Raw genomic sequence first — 22376 nt, forward strand, 5'->3', positions numbered from 1 at the left:
AGGGACAGAAGAAGACACCAGCGACAGCGACTCCTCCTCTGATGGGAGCTCCCTTTCGGTGGCGGGCACCTCTGTGCCCACCGCAACAACAGGTACAGCCACCACCCCCCCTACCAGCACCACCCTCCCAGCAGCCCCTCATCGAGTTTCCTGTGCCCACTCACTCGGGAGAGTGGGCATCTCCCTGCCCGAGGCACCTCAGGCCCTGCCCCAGTCAGCCCTTCTGCCCTCAGTGAGGAGGCTATTGACCTCCTGAGATCCCTCATTGTTGGGCAATCAACCATTTTGAATGCCATCCTGGGTGTTGAGAGACATTTGCAGCAAACAAATGCATACCTGGAGGGCATTCATTCTGGTGTGGCAGCCCAACAGAGAGCATTTCAGGCTCTGCCCTCAGCACTGATGGCAGCCATTGTCCCTATGCCCAGCCTGCCCAGCCTCCCCCCTCCAACTTTCTTTACACAGACACAATCCCCTGTACCTCAGCCTATCCCAAGCACACCATCAGACCAGCATGCCCACTCATCAACACAAAAGAGGGGACATGGCAAACATAAGCACCACACATCCCACAGGCACTCACACAAGCACCATCCCCATGCAGACACACCAACATCCACTGCCTCCACTGTGTCCCCCTCCTCCACGTCCTCCTCTTCCCTCCCTGTCAGGAATAAGGCCAGGCGCGGTCCAGGTCTCGCCCGAAACTCCACTGTGCCACTCTGCGGAGCTTTATGCGCACCACTTGTCATCCCCTCTTGTTCCAAATGTGACCATCAGCGTCGTCTGCCCTGTGGCAAAGCTCATAGAGCTGCAGGTTTAGAACATTGGTGGACAAGATGCACTTATCAGTGCTATTCTATGAAGGGACTACAATTCCCATGTTTTTAGAGGCAGCAGCCATCTTGGGGTGTGGCAGGCCTATAAAGCCCAGCCACACCCAAGTACGTTGCTCACTATTTTGAAGACTTCGATGCAGCCAGACCTCATGGGGGTTTCTCTGAAGAAGAGCAGAGTTCCTGAATGGCAGAGTGTTGTCCAACCAAAGTATCCTTGTTTCCATGGTGCATTAAAAAACAAGTAGGCCGTACTCGTAGCGGTAAGGCCTTGCTGAATCCAAGTTTGGAGGAAGTCATTACTTCCAAAAGGTAAAGCGCCATTTAGCATAACGAGCAAAGCGTTTTTAGTTTCTAGATTACAGCGGCCTTGGCGCAACGATCAAAGGCATTTCAAAGCACAGATGTAAAGCGCTCTTTTGCACAGCAATTCAAAGTTTTTCAGTTCACAGATGTAAAGCGCTTTTGTACACAGCAATTCAAAGCGTTTCCGTTCACAGATGTAAAGCGAACTTTTGCACAGCAATTCAAAGCATTTCAGTTCACAGATGTAAAGCGCTTTTATACACAGCAAAGCAAAGCGTTTCCATTCACAGATGTAAAGCGCTCTTTTGTACAACAATTCAACGCGTTACGTTCCCAGGTGTAAAGCGCTCTTGGCACGACAATTCAGGTGCTTCAGTTCATAGATGTAAAGCGCTCTTGGCACAGCAATTCAAGTACTTCAGTTCACAGATCCAAAGCACTCTTGGCACAGCAATTAAAGCGCTTCAGTTCACAGGTGTAAAGCGCTCTTGGCATGACAATTCAGGCGCTTCAGTTCACAGATGTAAAGCGCTCTTGGGACAACAATTCAAGTGCTTCAGTTCACAGATGTAAAGTGCTCTTGGCACAGCATTTCAAACGCTTCAGTCCTCAGGTTTAAAGTGCTCTTGACACGACATTGAAAGCGCTTCAATTCACAAGAGTAACAGGTTCTTGGCACAACAATCTAAGTGATTTAGGCTACCTGAGTAAAAGCGCTTCCTGGTATTATTAAGTAAAGCGCTTCAAGTTCAATGAGTAAAACTTTGTGGCATTTATTGTTGTGAATGTGAAAGTACTTCTGGAGATAAGCAAATCATTCATTTCATGGTTCTTTGAAAAGCATAACATGTGAAAAGCATATTTAATTCTTTGAGATTTTCTAAGTCATGATCAATGTTGTGAAGGCATAGATGTTACAGGATTGATATTCTGAGTGTAATCGTAGTCCAAAGTTCTTGCCATATCTTGATTCTGAGGTTGTAGTTTACCCTTGTTCCATGTTTCAAAGACGGGGCTTTGCCCTCATTTCAAAAGGGGTCTCCATCTGATATCTCGGAGACGCATTTAGTCAAGAGTCTATTGATGAGTTACATTTCTATGAATGAGTAAATGCATATTTGTTCTAACCTTTACTTTTCAGTTCTCTCTCCCTGCTGTTCCCTACCCTAATTCCCTTCCCACGACTGGCTTCATCATAACTATGTGCTATAATAGCTTTCTGAGTTGATGACGCCAGAAGGTGGGCCTTTTGTTCAGCGACGTCCAGATCCAGAGGAAAGGACACTATGATACTCCCTGTCTCGTCTCCACTCACACCTGCATGCACTAAATCTTCATCCACTACCTCCATCACCAGCACGCCCATCACCACACACCGCCCACGTGCATTCACCACCCCTACTACCATTCACACATCCCCTGTGTCCTCTCCCAGTGTGCCTGTGAGCCCTCCTCCCAAACTACACAAACGCAGGCACACACCCACCCAACAGCCATCCACCTCACAACAGCCTCCGGCCCATGCACCTTCACCCAAATTCAGCAGATGTACACCTCCTACAACCACTACCTCTTCCTCCACTCCCAAACCCCCTCCATCTTCCCGTCCCAGTGTGTCTAAGAAACTCTTCCTGGCTAACATAGACCTCTTCCTTACACCTCCCCCGGTCCTACTGTTGAAGTAAGCCTCAGCAAGGCCTACTAGTGCAAGGGGTTCACCCTTCTCTGCACAAAGTCCTCAGACCATATAGGAAGACGTTGGCACAGAAACTGAAATAAAATACAAAGTTTATTAAACCTCATGAGGTGGTACTACAGTTCAAACAGCACCCTTCGGTAATGTTTGAAGTAGCACACTGAACTGAGACAGCATGGTCCTTTTATACCCACGCAGGGGCTAAAAGGAGGTGGTACAATTATAGAAGCAAGGCTTGCATACATGGAAATGCACAGTCGACAGGTAGGAGGGGCTAACAGTTTCAAGGACTAGTTGACACATTACTGTCTGTTACTGATTACTAACAGCCGCAGATCTTACTGGGCATGTGTGAAAGTGGGAGATGCTAAATATAACTTGTCACTAGGCAGATTTTCAAGAGTAGTTAACAGAAAGGTAGGACAGAGCACATGGTGAGCACATGGCAGCATGTGGCAGAGAAAATGGCTAAAATGAATACAAAATGGATTCCGCGAAATGTTCACAATAGTTGCTAAATACAAGATGTCTTCTGCTAATGCTTAATCTAATCGCTGCTAAACTACAACAGACAATTTTTTCAGCATTAGCTGAAGACATTCGTCTTTCTGGGATAATCTAAATATTAATCTTGTATATTTATGCTCATCATTTCAACTATTTCCTTATCTAACATGTGTTGTGCTTTCATTTCTGTAATATTTCTTTTGGTAGGCATACAAGCACTAATACACATGTAGCAGAGCATTGGACCACACTGAATACAGATACAGCATGTGAAAAATATTGCAATCATTACACACAGGATAGTCAGTAGTTTCCAGCCCCAGGCGGAAACAAGAGCCCAAAACCATCTAGAAAAAGTCTAAGTACCAGTCTCTGTGTGGATTTCTGCAGCAATTTTATGCAATTTAGATATTGCATCATATACTGAAGGTGAGTGATCTGGAATAAAAACACAGCAACTACTACCGATGATGCGACATGCACGTATCACATCTAGTACCATACGATTTTGGAGCGCTACAATCCTCGCAATTTGGAGCTCCTCTGTAATATTCCCAAGTGCCAGAGCTGCTTGATTGGTAACAGCTTCCAAAACCCTAGTCAATCGTCTCACTTTCCTACTGTTTAACGCAGCACCCACAAAGGAGAACAACCCTAAATTAAAATCAACATATTGTTGCAGGCTAGTATCCGTTTGGTCTACCTCATTTGTACTTATTGCCCGTTTATATCTATTTTTAATGATGCCATTGAACAGTTTAAAATCTCGGTGATATGATGCAGGGGCCAAAAACACAGGGGGTAATAGAAAAGATACATAACACACACCTGACCACCCAACAGGTAGTTGGTAATATCCATAGTTACCACAAACAAAATATGTATCATGTGAAGCTGTAAAACTACTATTATTTACACCCTCAATAGTTAAAATCAAGGTACAATCGCCTATCCCTACTGGAATTCGCCCAATGCTACGTATACATAAATCTGCTTTAGTTTTTGTAACAGAAATCACAAATTGTTCTTTCTTGTCAGAATCTCTTATATTTGTGAAGACATATGGTATTGAAACATTGTCCGGTTGATACTCTTCCCATTCCCATTTAGTTCCTTTGGCTTGGGGATACCCATCTTTGTCTTGGTAGCATACTTTATTAAGGCGAAAAAGAAGTCCACCCTCTGTACGTTTTCCAGATGCAAACAAAAGCGTATACCAAGCTTGACAAGAACCATTGTGTGAAAAAGGAAGAGGAATGAAAGGTGTTCCTCCTTTCTTTTGATGCGCAGGTATCATTCCACATACCCAACAGTTAGTAGTATTTGTAGCATTATGAGTACGATGCAACATCTGAATGAAAGTATTATTGAAGTACGATTGACGGTGCTTCTGCTCCTGATAGGGATGCGTAAAGTAATCGTGATCCTTTGGTACTGGAGTAGTGGCAACAAAAAACTCACGAGCAGGAGCCTTCTTTTCAACAAACCAGGTGATTATTGCTATAACCACCAAAACAACAAACCCCATTGTACTAATGATCAGTTTGTTATTCATTTTAGCAACAGTGATAATCGAACCTTTCAGAAATTAATTAAAAACAATCGCTGGAGCTCTTATCCCTGGGCAGCCGCTGATTTCTTCATCACGTGCCAAGACAGGTGTCACTACTCTAATGCATGGCTGATCCCCCCCCCTCGCCACATTGGCTCTCCGTTTCACTAACCCAGGGCGGTAGCTCAACCAGTTTAAAAAAAAAAAAATCTGATTCTTTCCCTGGTCTCAAATCATATTGCAACACTCCAAAAGTCGTATGGTCCGGGAAGACCTCTGCAGATTCGTCAGGTGATGTAGCACGGCCTTTCTCCGTAATCAAAATCTCTCGATGATCGGTCAGCACATCAGGTGCCACCAAGGTAGGTAGCACTCTCTTGCAGTGAGTACTATGGACCCAATTATTTCGGTTCGTCACTCGAACTGCTGTCCTTGTCGCAAGGAGCACCTGTTCTGGGCCTCGCCACCTTGGTTCCAAGCTGCTTGATCTTTCAAAGGACTTAATCATCACCTGGTCACCAGGTCGGAGTTCATGTCCTTCACCTGTAGATCTGTCAGGAAGTGCTTCTCGAACCTGTTGATGAATAGAAACCAAATTGTCGGTTAACTGTGCCAAATAATCATTCATCAGGACACAAGGTACATCATATACAGAATTTGGCTTAGGAACTCCCCAAATGTTCATTGGCCTTCCAAATACCACTTCATAAGGACTAAGGCCGATTCTAGAGTGTGGCACTGACCTAATAGACAATAATGCCAACAGTAATGCATTCGGCCAAGTTAAGGATGTGGAAGCCTGTATCTTCGCTAACTTCAGCTTCAAAGTAGCATTATACCTTTCCACCAACCCTGCTGATTGTGGGTGGAAAACCGCATGGAACTTCTGTTTGATCCCAAATCCTTTCAGGACATACTTAATAACTTCCCCAACAAAATGAGGTCCGTTATCATTCCATAAAAGCCTGCAAACACCAAACCTAGGGAAAAATTCTTTCAAAAGCACCTTCGCTGTGGTAATGGCAGTATTATCCTTTGTGGGGTACGCCTCTATCCATTTACTGAAGGCACATACCACCACCAAGACATACTTTAAATTGTTGCAGCGTTCAAGCTGAATATAATCCATTTGTAGAACTTCAAACGGTGCAGTTGGTGTAGCAAACCCTCCCGCAGGAGTACGTGTCCCTTTTCCAGGATTGTATTGTAAACAGATCAAACAAGACTGTACTACTCTCTTAGCTGTACTGGAAATTTCTGGATGCTCCCAAACTTGCGTAAGCAACTTTGTTATTGTTGAAGATCTAACATGTGCCAGCCCATGTGCCATCTGAACCGTAGGTTGTACAAAAGCTATAGGCAATTTCCATTTATCCATTTGCTTATTCCGCGAACAGCCCTCATCATCCAATTCTCCTTCTTCAGACCATTGCTCACGTTCTTTCACAGAAGCAGATTTCTGTATATCTAATACGTCTTGTCTAGCATTATGCCAATGTTCAGTTTGTGACTTCACTACATACATAGAAGTAGTACTTCGCTGCATCGCAGTCTCACGTGCTACGTGGTCCGCAAGAGCATTACCTTGCCCTATCTTATCGGTCACTTTCTTGTGTGCACTACATTTCACAATAGCTAGTTTCTTTGGATATGTCAATGCAGTCAAGAGGTTATGCACAAATTATCTGTGCATTATCTGCATCCCGTGGGATGTGAGAAAGCCTCTCTCCTTCCAAAGCAAACCAAAATCATGAGCCACTCCAAAAGCATAGCAGCTGTCTGTATAAATGTTCACACATAAGTCAGTACTAAGCTCACATGCTCGTGTCAAAGCTATTAGTTCAGCTGCTTGAGCTGACTTCTGTGGTATACGAGCTGTCTCCACTACCATGTGTATTGTGGTGATTGCATATGCAGCTGAGGTCGTACCGTCTGGCAACTTCAAACAAGACCCACCAACCCACAATTCCCCGTCTACATCTGGAAGGGGCATATCTTGTAAATCAATATGACCCTTTGTCTGTTCTTCGGTAAGGAATATACAATCATGTGTTTCTTGTGACTGAGGCTGAGTCACCGGATATGGCAACAAAGTGGCTGGATTTAGTGTTGCACATCTCTTCAGTGTAATGTGAGGAGCCAGCAATGTCAATTCATATCCTGTCATGCGAGCGCTAGTTAAATGTTGTGTCTTTGTTTGATATAAAAGAGCATCAACCGCATGGGGTACTAACACCAACAGCTTATGTGAGAAAACTATCCCTTCATTCTGACGTATTGACACAGCTGTTGTGGCAACTGAACGAAAACACCCAGTCAACGCTCGAGCGACAGGGTCAAGTACTGCTGAAAAATATGCACAGGGACGCTGCTTATCGCCATGTGTCTGTACTAAAACTGACAATGCACATCCATCTTTCTCATGTACGTAAAGTGCAAAAGGCTTCATGTAATCTGGAGTACCTAACACTGGTGCTGAACAAAGGCCTTGTCGTAGCTGCCGGAAAGCAGTCTCACATTCATCTGTCCATGGGAGGTGCATTGGAGTATCTTTAGTCAAAAGTGCTAGCAAAGGTTTGACAATGTGTGAAAACCCTAATATCCATTGCCTAAAAAAAGAAGTAAGACCAAGGAATGCACGAACATCTTTCTGAGTAGAGGGTACTGTTGTGTCTAAAATTGCTTGAATACAATCTGATGTAAGTGCACGGACCTCCTTAGACAAAGGGTGACCTAAATAGGTTACCTTTGGTCTACAATATTGCAATTTCTTTCGTGGCACTTCATGATGGTGTGAAGCAAGAAAAGAAAGTAAGGACAAAGTGCACTTTTCACATTGCTCAGGGGTATCAGCTGCCAACAAAATAGCATTGACATATTGTATGAGAGCCACACCTTCAGGCAAAACAAAAGAATCAAGTTGTTGTTTTAACGCTTGACTATAAATACTTGGACTCTCAGTATAGCCTTGAGGAACTCTGTAAAATCTACATGATCGTTTATTCAAAGTAAAACCAAACAAATATCGGCTGTCAGGATGAATAGGGATCGAAAAGAAAGCATTCTTCAAGTCTATCACAGAGAACGTACTTGCTGTCGGGGGAACCAAAGTAAGAAGTGTCGTGATGTCAGATACCACAGGATATTGTAGTATCACAATCTTATTGACTTCTCGTAAATCAATAATGAATCCGTAAATCCTAGTATCAGTATCCTTTTTCAGAATAGGAAGAATCGGACTGTTACAAACATTATACAGAACTTCCTCAATAACTCCAACTGCAATAAGATCATGCACAATTCGTGTGAGTGCTTCTTCGCCCTCCTGTGAAATTTTGTATTGAGGCAAACGTAGCAATACAATAATCATTTGTCCCACATCAGTATCTGAAGTAGCCCACAAAGTACTAGGGAGTGAAGCTAATGCAATATCCTCTTTAACAAGACAAACTCTTTCCATCACAGGATGATCATCATTTAAAATAACACGCACCCCTTCAGGAGAGCATCGTATTGTAGCCCTGAAATACTTGAGCATATCAAGACCCACAATATTGTCTGGTGTATTTGTAGAAAGCAAAAATGGACATGGAACTGTAAATTTATCAACATGGAATGCAAGTGGTTGTGACAATGGGCTAGGGGAAGGTGTTCCATCGAAACCTATCGATGTAATGGTTAAGCCAGACAGGGGAGCCCTTGGAATCAATTGTTTAGACAAGGCGCTATGAGTAGCTGCTGTATCAACCAGAAACTGATCAGTAAAACCCAAAACATGTGCTGTAACATAGGGACCCCTCTGATCTACTGGAACTTCAACTGATTCCTTACCCCATCCTAGGCAATCCTATGCATAAGCAGAATCTTGGAAATCAGGCTGCACATGGTTAGACATCTGGTATTGGTTCCGTCTATCAAAAGTGTTAAACCCATCCTGCCCTCGTACATTAGCATCAACCCTAGCATGATCATTCGTGCTTCTTCTAGGCCCTGAATATCCTGAGGGATTTCTCATTTGTCCCCGACCACGTGAACACTGCTGAACACGTAGTGCTGGACAATCAGCAGCCCAATGCCCAAATTTCTTACAATACGCACACTGATCAACAGACAAATTTGAACGAGTGTAAGAAGAACCATAAGATCCATGTCCACCTCTATCACTACCTCTAAAAGGCGGACCATAAGCTTGAGCCAACATAACCTTTGTCTTTAATTCTTTAATCTTTTTATCCTCTCTACCTTTTGCTTCTAATTCCTGACGTTCATAATACTGAGCCATAGTCAAAAGAGAAACCGGAGTAGAGGTAGTCCATGAACTTTCACTAGCTTTTAGACGACTAGCTATTCCTGATAACAGATTTGCGAGATATTTATCGACAAACAAATGTCTGCCCGTATCATCTGACAAAAACTGGCAGCTAAAATCATGAAATGCTTCTTCAAAGCGTGTAAAGAAATCAGAGACCGATTCATCTGCCTTTTGCTTACAAGACGCTAAAACAGTCCAATCTATCTTTTTAGGGGGAATAATCGTTTTTAACTTAACTAATATGGCTGCGGGAAGATCTAGAATAAACTGATATGGCTTTTTTGCAGGTTCCCTATCCCCGTCCATCTGTTCTAATTCTTTCCATGACGGGCCAAAAACTACACGATCATCAATTTTACGAACAGTTCTCCACATATCTGGCGGTAATATCAATCCAAAAAATAAATCAATGTCAGCCAAAGTCATAGTACAAGAACTAATTGCTCCCTCAACTTCCTCATAAAAGGCGGCTGGATTTTTCCCCGGGTCAGGTAATGCTGTTTTAAGTGCCATTACATCTGCACTATTCCAAGGAGTATACACCCAATTATAAATAAAATAACCCTTAGCATCAACAGAAGTTTTATCATCACTTGTACCCAATCCTTCAGGAGGAACATACAAAGGCGCGGCCTCCCGCATTGGTTTCGCGTGAACTATCATAGTCTTATCTGTTCCGAAGATGGAAGCTTGCACCCCGCCGGTCTGAGATGTCCGTGCAACTACATCCACAGCCCTTTTCTCCTCTTGCAAACGGACTGCCACAACACATAATTTCACCAAACGCCTGATTGCATCAGCCACTTGGGAGAAAACAAAAAGACCATCACGCATTTGCTTATGCTCAGCTGCTACATCATCGGGCTCTAACTAATCAGACTATTTCCGATATAGTTCAATAACTTCTGTGCCAAATGCCTCAGTAAAATATAGCTGCTCCTTTTCCGTCCACCCTTTCATGTTGTCTAAAAGTTCAGAAGCAGAGACAACGCTACGAATTGTTTTACGAGCAAAAGATCTAAGCTCAGACGCACGGTCAGCAGGCAACATAGAACGACTGTCTCGCATCTTCTGTTGCTCCGAACTGGAGACCTTAGCTAACTCATGAGGGGCAGAAGGAACGACATACGGAGGTGGAGTGCGATCTAGTAACAAAAAATCATCGTGTGGTTTATTAAGGATAGGATAGAGAGGTTGCCTAACGGTGTATTGGCCAGTTAGCTGTAATATACGTTCTTTCTCTTCTAGCTCCTTTAAGTCATATATTTCTTTCTTTCTCATTTCCAAAGCTTTCACATATACATTCTTCCGCTGCTCTTTCTCAAGCAAGGCTTGCTTACGCTTCACCTGTCCATGCACTTCTTTCTTCCACATTCGTACACAGTCAAACATATCTTGCCTAGACTTTCGCTTACACATACATTGTTCTACATACTCAATCTTTCGCAAATCAAATGATCCATGCATAGGCCAGCATAACTCAGGATCTGCACGAGTGTATATATTCCATAATGTGCTGTACATTATAGAAGAAAGACCATGTTTAACATACATATCTCTATTGGGCGTCCCCTCTGGGGGTGCCGGTTGCGATTCTTCCAGTCTCAAATTGGTACCATTACAAAAGCAACACATCCTACGAAGTGCGCTAAAAACAGGCATGCCAAAAATAGTGCAGAATATGCAATGTTATAATCAAAGTAGCACTTAAGGTGCCGTTCAAATCAAAATTAAATTGGAGAAAATTCTCCTCATTACCTGCCTATATAAATTGCAATTTATATATCAATTCCAAGGACACAAATTGACTAGTCACCCAAAACACGAGAGCCACAGTAAGTAGTGCTAAACTTCATTACCAAACAAAGGCATCAAAACCCACAGCAAGTGCTGTAAAACGGCTCTTACCAATTACAGGGTGTTAAGGTTCCAACTGCCAAGTTCTAAAATCAACCAAATGGTCACTGCATGACGAATGAACAAAAAAGATCCCAGTCGAGGACCGGTGCCACCTGGATGGTCAAATCAGAAAGAAGGGAAAAACGCCGTGGTTGCCAAGACTTGGGTCTCCTCAGGCATTGATAATCCGAAGCGAGATCCCAATCCTTCGTTGTGACCAATCTGTTGGGCGTCCGAGTCGCCGATGAGTCCCTGTTCGGGTGCCAATTTGTTGAAGTAAGCCTCAGCAAGGCCTACTAGTGAAAGGGGTTCACCCTTCTCTGCACAAAGTCCTCAGACCATATAGGAAGAAGTTGGCACAGAAACTGAAATAAAAGACAAAGGGGGTCATTTTGACCTCTCCGTTTTTTTTTAAACACTGCCGAGGGACCGCCGTGCGGTTTGCCGCTCTGCCTATTATGACTGTTGGAAGCTCTCCGTCCTTTTACGGACGGAGAGGCGCCAACAGCCATACTGGTGGGAGGCAGGGAAGTGGAGGTTGCTCCACCTCCACGCCAACAGAACACCGCCCAGCGAATCACGTCCTGTGATTCGCCGTGGCGGTGTTCTGTTGGCGATGTGGTGTTGGCAGAGCTGCCCCCATGGCTCCCGTCCCCTCCCGGAGGATCGTCGGACCAGGTAAGTCGATCATCCGTGAGGGGAGGGGGGCTGGGGGGTGTTGGGTGTTGTGTAGGTGCATGGGGGGGTGTGTGTGTGTATGTAGAGGGGGTGTGTGAGTGTGTGTATGTCTGCGGGGGTGTTATGTGTATGGGAATGAGTGCATGTATGTCTGTGGGTATGTCTGTATGGATGTCTGCGTGTATGTTTGAATGTGGGTGTGCGTATATGACTGTGTGTGTGGATGTAGGCATGTATGTCGGCGTGTGTGCGTGTAAGTATGTAAGTGGTGCCTGCATGCGTGTCGTGTGGGTATGGGTGAAGTGATGTTGGGGGTCGGGGTGGGGAGGGGGGCCCTGCCACCTTTGGGGGTGGCAGGGGTGGTGGGGGGGTAGGGGAGGGTGTCGGGGTGGGGGTGGGGAGTGGGGGAGACCCCTATCAGTGCCAGGGAAGGAATTCCCTGGCACTGATAGTGCTTACTGCCATGGATTTCATGGCGGTTCAAACCGCTGGAAATCCACGGCGGTAAGCCGGGTCCAAATACCGCCAGAGGTATAGTGACGCCCGCCGGGCTGGAGACCTAGGTCTCCAGCCCTGCGTTCATCTCCGTCCTGGCGGGCGGAACAGAGAACCGGCGGATGACCATGGCGGTAACCTCCATGGACATCATTTCACAAAGTAAGACCGCCAGCCTGTTGGCGGTCTTACCGCCGGTTCTCCGCCTTCCACCATTGTCACTGCATGACGAATGAACAAAAAAGATCTCAGTCGAGGACCGGTGCCACCTGGATGGTCAAATCAGAAAGAAGGGAAAAACGCTGTGGTTGCCAAGACTCGGGTCTCCTCAGGCATTGATCGTCCGCAGCGAGATCCCAATCCTTCGTTGCGACCAATCTGTTGGGCATCCGAGTCGCTGATGAGTCCCTGTTCGGGCACCAATTTGTTGAAGTAAGCCTCAGCAAGGCCTAATAGTGCAAGGGGTTCACCCTTCTCTGCACAAAGTCCTCAGACCATATAGGAAGAAGTTGGCACAGAAACTGAAATAAAAGACAAAGGGGGTCATTTTGACCTCTCCGGTCTTTTTTAAAGACTGCTGAGGGACCGCCGTGCGGAAGACTGCCAGTGGTAGCGGTTTGCCGCTCGGCCTATTATGACTGTTGGTAGCTCTCCGTCCTTTTATGGACGGAGAGCCGCCAACAGCCATACTGGCGGGAGGCGGGAAGTGGAGGTTGCTCCACCTCCACCGCCACGCCAACAGAACACCGCCCAGCGAATCACGTCCTGTGATTCGCCGTGGCGGTGTTCTGTTGGCGGTGTGGTGTTGGCGGAGCTGCCCCCATGGCTCCCGTCCCCTCCCGGAGGATCGTCGGACCAGGTAAGTCGATCGTCCGTGAGGGGAGGGGGGTTGGGGGGTGTTGGGTGTTGTGTGGGTGCATGGGGGCGTGCGTGTGTGTATGTAGAGGGGGTGTGTGAGTGTGTGTATGCCTGCGGGGGTGTTGTGTGTATGGGAATGAGTGCATGTATGTCTGTGGGTATGTCTGTATGGATGTGTGCGTGTATGTTTGAATGTGGGTGTGTGTGTATGACTGTGTGTGTGGATGTAGGCATGTAGGTCGGCGTGTGTGCGTGTAAGTATGTAGATGGTGCCTGCGTGCGTGTCGTGGGGGTATGGGTGAAGTGATGTTGGGGGTCGGGGTGGGGAGGGGGGCCCTGCCACCTTTGGGGGTGGCAGGGGTGGTGGGGGGGTAGGGGATGGAGTCGGGGTGGGGGTGGGGAGTGGGGGAGACCCCTATCAGTGCCAGGGAAGGAATTCCCTGGCACTGATAGTGCTTACCGCCATGGATTTCATGGCGGTTCAAACCGCTGGAAATCCATGGCGGTAAGCCGGGTCCAAATACCGCCAGCGGTATAGTGACGCCCACCGGGCTGGAGACCCAGGTCTCCAGCCCTGCGGTCGTCTCCGCCCTGGCGGGCGGAACGGAGAGCCAGAGGATGACCATGGCGGTAACCGCCATGGTCATAATTCCGCAAAGTAAGACCGCCAGCCTGTTGGCCGTCTTACCGCCGGTTCTCCGCCTTCCGCCAGGGTCATAATGACCCTCAAAGTTTATTAAACCTCATGAGGTGGTACTACAGTTCAAACAGCACCCTTTGGTAATGTTTGAAGTAGCACACTGAACTGAGAGAGCATGGTCCTTTTATACCCACGCAGGGGCTAAAAGGAGGTGGTACAATTATAGAAGCAAGACTTGCATACATGTAAGGTCATGGGGAAATGCACAGTCGACAGGTAGGAGGGGCTAACAGTTTCAAGGACTAGTTGACACATTACTGTCTGTTACTGATTACTAACACCTGCAGATCTTACTGGGCATGTGCGAAAGTGGGAGATGCTAAACGTAACTTGTCACTAGGCAGATTTTCAAGAGTAGTTAACAGAAAGGTAGGACAGAGCACATGGTGAGCACATGGCAGCATGTGGCAGAGAAAATGGCTAAAATGAATACAAAATGGATTCCGCAAAATGTTCACAATAGTTGCTAAATACAAGATGTCTTCTGCTAATGCTTAATCTAATCGCTGCTAAACTACAACACTACCCCTAGGGCCAGGCTGGCCAGGTCCCAGCCCACAACCTCAGCCACCAAATCCTCCAGCACTGTGGACTCAGCAAGTCCGGTCACATCGCGGGCGGCACCCATCAGGGTTACCAGTGTACCACCTAGTGAGGGCAAGGATCAGCCCATTCTGCCACCTGGAAAATTGAAGAAGGTGCCCACATGCCGGCGTGAGAAGCCGCACCAACCACCCAGCAAGGGCTCCTCCAAGACAAAAGGGGACAGTGTCAAGGGACCAGCAGCGACATCAAAGGTGGGGAAGGGACACAAGGCGAAGGTCAAGTCAGGACAGGGCACGGAGCCTCCGGCTGAGGAACCAGAGTCACCCCTTCTGGCAACCAGAACAGCAACATGTACGGCGGTGGACACCGCCACCTGCACGTCTGCTGCCTCAGCAAAAAGTCCTCAGCATCATCCCCAGTGGGCAGCCATTCGAGGCTGCAGGAGACGTCCTGCTGTGTCCCTCCACATGTGCTGACACATCCACCACCGCCAGCATCTCCGCCACAGACACTGCCACAACCACTGCCACCAGCCCCGCGACGTGCTCAGACAGTGCCACCACAGCTGACATGGCTATCATCCCCAGTGGGCAGCCGTCTGAGGCTGCAGGAGATGTCCTGGACCCTGCACAGCGTACATGAGGCACGACACCCAGCACTGTTTGTACCTGCAGGTGGCAGGCGAATTCGCAGCAGGGTGGAGTGTGTCTCGTGGCACACACACCCAGGTGAGGGAATGGAACCTGCCACACTGCATGTGAAGCACTCTGGGCACAATGACCCCTCCAGAACCAGTGGAGAATCACATCCACTCCCCCAGTCCTCAGCAGGATGAAGCACTCTTGGCACAATGCCCCCTCCAGGACCAGTGGAGAAAAGCATCCACTCTCCCAGTCCTCGGCAGGATGAAGCACTCTGGGCACAATGCCCCCTCCAGAACCAGTGGAGAAAAGCATCCACCCCCCCAGTCCTCGGCAGGATGAAGCACTCTGGGCACAATGTCCCCTCCAGAACCAGTGGAGAAAAGCATCCACTCCCCCAGTCCTCGGCAGGGTGAAGCACTCTGGGCACAATGCCCCCTCCAGAACCAGTGGAGAAAAGCATCCACTCCCCCAGTCCTTGGCAGGATGAAGCACTCTGGGCACAATCCCCCCTCCAGAACCAGTGGAGAATCACTTACACTCCACCAGTCCTTGGCAGCATGAAGCACTCTGGGCACAATGCCCCCTCCAGAGCCAGTGGAGAATGACACTTGAGAGACTGTGGCTTTGCACTCCCCAGGATCAACCAGTGGGCAAACCACCCACTGGAGAGACTTGAGAGACTGTGGCTTTGCACTCCCCAGGATTAAGCAGTGTGCAAACCACCCACTGGAGAGACTTGAGAGACTGTGGCTTTGCACTCCCCAGGACCAATCAGTGTGCATGGAGCCCCCTCGTGGAGCAGTTGCGTCATCCGTCCTTCCGGGTGAGGTGCCCCATCTCCCGCTCCCCCTGAGGTGCCTGTTTATTTTCGATCTGATGCCCCAGCAGTATCCTCTCTGTTTCGAGTCAGGTATCATGTATGGGCTTCACCCACGCATTTTGGGACCACTGTTCCACGGACAATGATTTCATTACTATCCGGACTTGTGTAGTTGGTGTACATATTTGTATATACTGATGATTTTAATTTTGGCCTATCTGATTTTTCAATGATTACACTCATTACAATCATTTCATTTTGTCCTTAAATTATTCCAGGGGGTGACGGAGTATATATGTAATGTTGCTGCATGTATTTGTGTGTATGGTGTTGTGGGTGAGGGTGGGGGTGTTGAGTGTTGCGTGTGGGTGTCACTCTCTTTTCCCTCCTCCCCTCCCCTGTGTGCTAGGTGCAGTACTCACCATGGTCGTCGCCGGCGTCTTTGCTGTTCCTTATACAAGAGAAGGTAAACCAACATGGGCAGGACCTGTAATTTGGGCTCCATGGCATCCTGGTTCCTCTTTGGGTGTCGAGAGGTGAGTGGTTTCCGTTCCACAGACTGTTTCCGCTGTGCTTTTGATGGCATTGGTACTGCCCTGGAAAAGGTGGCGGATAGGCTTATAGTAATACAGTGGGCGGAACCTTGTCTTCCGCCTGTCTGTTGGCAGTTACTACCGTGGTGTTTGTTTCTACTGCCGTGGTGGTCGGAGTGTTAATGTGGCTGTCTATGTTGGCGGTTTCCGCCATGGTCGTGATCTCATTTTTTTGACCGCCGGCCTGTTGGCGGTATTACCGCCACTTTAACACCGACCGCCAGGGTTGTATTGAGGAGGCTGAGGTAAATTGTTTCAAGGTTATGAAATAGTCAACACAACTAGAACATTATTTTATCTCATAGAGTTGTACAGACCCACAATGATATCCATGGCTATAATAGACCTAATGAGCTTAGGTGTGGATAGTGGTTGTAAAAGACCTACTGGTCTGTGATGTGACACTTTTTCTTGACCACAGTTTTAAACATATGATATGAGGGTTTTGATCAAGGCTGGTCACCGGAGGGGTGTGGTCTGGCTACTATCGGAGATGGCGCATGAGAGCTCGGCTCCACGCACCAGAGAGTCCTGGGAGAAGGCTGCAGGGCATAAGAGGCTGTGAGGGTGTAGGAGGCTGGCCTGGCTTATAGTGGGTGCCTTGTGGTACTTACACCTTGTGTCACGTCCAGTTATTCCTTATTAATAGATTAGAGGTGTTCTAGCAGCTAAGGCTGATAGAGGTAGCTATAGCAGAGCAGCTTAGGCTGAACTAGGAGACATGCAAAGCCCCTACTATACCACTTATATCATGTAGCACTATATCATTAGAAATCACAATACTCAGAGTTACTAAAAATAAAGGTACTTTATTTTAGTGACAATATGCCAAAAGCATCACAGAGGATATACTCCCTTAGGAGGTAAGTAATATACACAAAACATACACACAAACCAAAATCAGGTAAGTAAACAGTTAGAAAAGTAGTGCAAACACTGTAGAACACAATAGAATGTAATAGGAGACAGTAGGCCTAGGGGCAACACAAACCATATACTCCAAAAGTGGAATGCGAACCACGAATGGACCCCAGGCCTAGTGTAGTGTGTAGAGGGTCGCTGGGAGTGTAAGAAAACCATAAGGGTGTCCAAGATACCCCACCCCAAGGCCCTGAAAAGTTGGTGTAAAGTTAACCTACTACCCCAGAAAGCCAGTGAAGTCCAGCTAGGGGATTCTGCAAAGGCAACAACTGACTGCAAAGCACTGAAGACAGATTCCTGGACCTGAGGACCTGCAAAGGAAGGGGACGAAGCCCAAGAGTCACGCAAGTGTCCAGGGGGGGCAGGAGCCCACTAAACCCCGGATGAAGGTGCAAAAGGGCTGCCTCTGGGTGGAAGAAGCCGGAGATTCTGCAACAATGGAAGGTGCCAGGAACTTCTCCTGTGGTCAGAAAATGTCCCACGGTGTGCTGGAGGATACAGAGTTGTTTCCACGCAGAAAGACTGCAAGCAAGCCTTGCTAGCTGCAAGAGTTGGGGTTGAAGGTTTTGGGGGCTGCCAGGGCCCAGGAAGGACCAAAAGGTCGCCCCTTGGAGGAGGAGACAGAGGGGCACTCAGCAACACAGAGAGCCCATGCAGAAGCAGGCAGAATCCGCAGAAGCACCTGAACTGGAGTTCAGAAGATCTGAGCATGGTGGTCGTCTCAGCACAACAAAAGAGGATCCCATGAAGTCGGAGTCCAACTCAGCGAGTTGGGCAATGCAGGACGGAGTGCTGGGGACCTGGGCTGTGCTGTGCATGAAGGAAGTATTGCAAAAGTGCACAGAAGCCGTAGCAGCTGCAGTTCACGCAGTTCCCAGGATTACTGTCTGGCGTGGGAAGGCAAGAACTTACCTCCACCAAATTTGGACAGAAGGGCCACTGGACTGTCGGGGATGCTTGGACCCAGCTCCTATGTTCCAGGGACCACGCTCGTCAGGATGAGAGGGGACCCAGAGGACTGGTGATGAAGAAGTTTGGTGCCTGCGTTGGCAGTGGGAAGATTCCGTCGACCCACAGCAGATTTCTCATTTGCTTCCAGTGCAGGGTGAAGGCAGACAGCCTCCAGAGCATGCTCCACCTGGAAACAGTAGAGAAAGCCGGCAGGATGAGGCGCTACAATGTCGCTGGTAGTCTTCTTGCTACTTTGTTGCAGTTTTGCAGGCGTCCTCGAGCAGTCAGCAGTCGATCCTTGGCAGAAGTCGAAGAGAGAAGTGCAGAGGAACTCTGGTGAGCTCTTGCATTCGTTATCTGATGAGAAACCCACAGGAGTGACCCTAAATAGCCCTCAGAGGAGGATTGGCTACAGAGAGAGGTAAGCACCTATCAGGAGGGGTCTCTGAAGTGACCTACTGGCACTGGCCACTCAGAGGTCTCCATTGTGCCCTCACACCTTTGCATTCAAGATGGCAGAGATCTGGGACACACTGGAGGAGCTCTGGGCCCTTCCCCTGGGGAGATGCTGGTCAGGGGAGTAATCACTCCCCTTTACTTTGTCCAGTTTTGCACCAGAGCAGGGCTGGGGGGATCCCTGAACCAGTGTAGACTGGCTTATGCAAGGAGGGCACGATCTGTGCCATTCAAAGCATTTCCAGAGGCCAGGAGAGGTTACTCCTCTCAGGCCCTGAACACCTATTTCCAAAGGGAGAGGGTGTAACACCCTCTCTCAGAGGAAATCCTTTGTTCTGCCTTCCTGGGACTGGACTGCCCAGGCCCCAGGGGGGCAGAAACCTGTCTAAGGGTTGGCAGCAGCTGTAGCTGCAGAGAAAACCCCAGAGTGTAAGTTTGGCAGTACCCGGGCTCTATGCTGGAGCCACGGGGATGCATGTAATTGCCCCCCAATACCAGAGTGGTATTGGGGTGACAATTCCATGATCCTAGACATGTTACATGGCCATTTTCGGAGTTACCATTGTAAAGCTACACATAGATATTGACCTATATGTAGTTCACACGTGTAATGGTGTCCCAGCACTCACAAAGTCCAGAGAAATTGCCCTAAACAATGTGGGGGCACCTTGGCTAGTGCCAGGATGCCCTCACACTTAGTAACTTTGCACTTAACCTTCACTAAGTGAGGGTTTGACATATAGGTGATTTATAAGTTACTTAATTGCAGTGTAAAATGGCTGTGAAATAACATGGATGTTATTTCACTCAGGCTGCAGTGGCAGTCCTGTGTAACAATTGTCTGAGCTCCCCATGGGTGGCAAAAGAAATGCTGCAGCGCATAGGGATCTCCTGGAACCCCAATACCCTGGGAACCTAGGTACCATATACTAGGGAATTATAAGGGTGTTCCAGTGTGCCAATCAGAATTGGTCAAATTAATCACTAGCCTGCAGTGACAATTTTAAAATCAGAGAGAGAATAAACACTGAGGTTCTGGTTAGCAAAGCCTCAGTGATACAGTTAGGCACCACACAGGGAACACATACAGGGCACACGTTATGAGCACTGGGGTCCTGGCTAGCAGGATCCTAGTGACACAGGCAAAAACAAACATACATTGAAGTAAAAATGGGGGTAACATGCCAGGCAAGAAGGTACTTTTCTACACAACCCCCCCAAACGAGGGACAATAAGGCTAACCTTGCCCAGATGAGTCTTCATTGTCTAAGTGGAAATATCTGGAGAGTCCATCTGCATTGGAGTGGGTACTCCCAGGACTATGTTCCTCTGTATAGTCCATTCCCTGTAGGGATATGGACCACCTCAACAATTTAGGGTTTTCACCTTTCATTTGTTTTAGCCAAAGTAGAGGTTTGTGGTCTGTCTGAACAATAAAGTGAGTACCAAACAGGCATGGTCTCAGCTTTTTCAGTGCCCAGACCACAGCAAAGGCCTCCCTCTCTATGGCAGACCAACGCTTTTCTCTAGGGGTCAACCTCCTGCTGATGAAAGCAACAGATTGATCCTGGCCCTCAGTATTAAGCTGTGGTAGCACTGCCCCAACCCCCAATTCAGAAGCATCAGTATGGACTGTGAACGTTTTGGAGTAGCATGGGCTGTTAAGGACAGGTGCAAAGCACATAGCCTGCTTGAGCTCATCAAAAGCTTTTTGACAGCTAGCTGTCCACAATACCTTTTTAGGCATCTTTTTACTAGTGAGGTCATTAAGAGGAGCTGCAATGGAGCCATAATTCTTAATAAACCTCCTATAGTACCCTGTGAGGCCTAGAAAAGCTCTCACCTGGTTTTGAGTTGTAGGGGGAGCCCATTCAATAATGGTCTGGATCTTACCCTGCAGTGGTGCAATCTGTTCTCCACCTACCAGGTGGCCCAGATAAACCACTTTCCCCTGCCCTATCTGGCACTTTGAGGCCTTGATAGTGAGGCCTGCCTTTTGCAGGGCCTCCAGAACTTTCCACAGGTGGACCAGGTGATCATCCCAGGTGGAGCTAAAGACAGCTATATCATCTAGATATGCTGCACTAAAAGCTTGCAGCCCTTGCAGGACTGTGTTTACCAACCTTTGAAAAGTGTCAGGGGCATTCTTCAGACCAAATGGCATCACAGTAAATTGATAGTGCCCTCCAACGGTTGAAAATGCAGTTTTGGGTTGTGCATCTTCTGATAATTTAATCTGCCAATCAATGTTCCCTCAAATTTTTTTCCACTGTGTGCGGCAGTGTGCGGTGTCTGTGCGCTGCAGCCAAGGATACGTGCGCCAAGAAATTGACCATTCACGCGTGTGCAGTGCATAACTAGCCAAGATCTTTGGCATTAGCCTCTCCATACCACTAAAGCAAAAAAGGGATATCATTGCTCCATGCAATAGGGCATCAAGGCAGTTTTGTGACCTGGTTGCACACCCCAAGGACATGACCTGTTAAGTGCCACCTACAGCCCAGTTAGAGAAAACAGAGGAAAATTGCCCGCAGCCTTTAAACGCTGTTTTCATTGACTTCAATCCAGATTCAAATATGAGCATTTTCTGCAATAGGAGAGCACGACTATCGCTCTAAAAGGCTTATTTGATCTGAGAAAGTGATAATGCATATAAACAACTATGAAGTATGACAATGATGGAAAAGTTGATAACAGCACATTTCCTACTGTTCTGAAGCATTTCCCAGCTCATTAACCATTAATTTTCAACATAAATATCACTTGCTCGCTTGTATGCTAAAGTACGCCAAATGATGTTTAAAACACTCCCCGCGGCCTTTAAACGCTGTTTTCATTGACTTCAATCCAGATTCAAATATGAGCATTTTCTGCAATAGGAGAGCACGACTATCGCTCTAAAAGGCTTATTTGATCTGAGAAAGTGATAATGCATATAAAAAACTATGAAGTATGACAATGATGGAAAAGTTGATAACAGCACATTTCCTACTGTTCTGAAGCATTTCCTAGCTCATTAACCATTAATTTTCAACATAAATATCACTTGCTCGCTTGTATGCTAAAGTACGCCAAATGATGTTTAAAACACTCCCCGCGGCCTTTAAACGCTGTTTTCATTGACTTCAATCCAGATTCAAATATGAGCATTATCTGCCTTAGGGGAGCACGTATATCGCTCTAAAAGGCTTATTTATTAACGTGCCAAAGGGGCCTGCGCGATGGGCCAATACCCTGCTGTTAAATCAAAAGTGCTCAGATACTTGGCAGAAGCCAGTGTATCAATCAGCCCATCTGCCCTGGGTATAGGGTGAGCATCAGTCTTTGTTACTTGGTTGAGCCCTCTATAGTCAACACAAAACCTCATCTCTCTTTTACCATCCTTACTGTGAGGTTTTGGGACAAGCACCACTGGGCTAGCCCATGGGCTTTCTGAAGGCTCAATCACTCCTAAGTCTAAAATTTTCTGAACCTCTTGTTTAATGCAGTCCCTGACATGGTCAGGCTGCCTATAAATCGTACTTTTGACAGGTAAACTGTCTCTAGTATTGATTGTATGCTCACACCAAGTAGAGGTGGCTGGTATCAGTGAGAAGAGTTGAGAAA

The sequence above is a fragment of the Pleurodeles waltl genome, chromosome 5 (assembly GCF_031143425.1).
Source record: "Pleurodeles waltl isolate 20211129_DDA chromosome 5, aPleWal1.hap1.20221129, whole genome shotgun sequence".
In the NCBI taxonomy this organism is placed as follows: Eukaryota; Metazoa; Chordata; class Amphibia; order Caudata; family Salamandridae; genus Pleurodeles; species Pleurodeles waltl.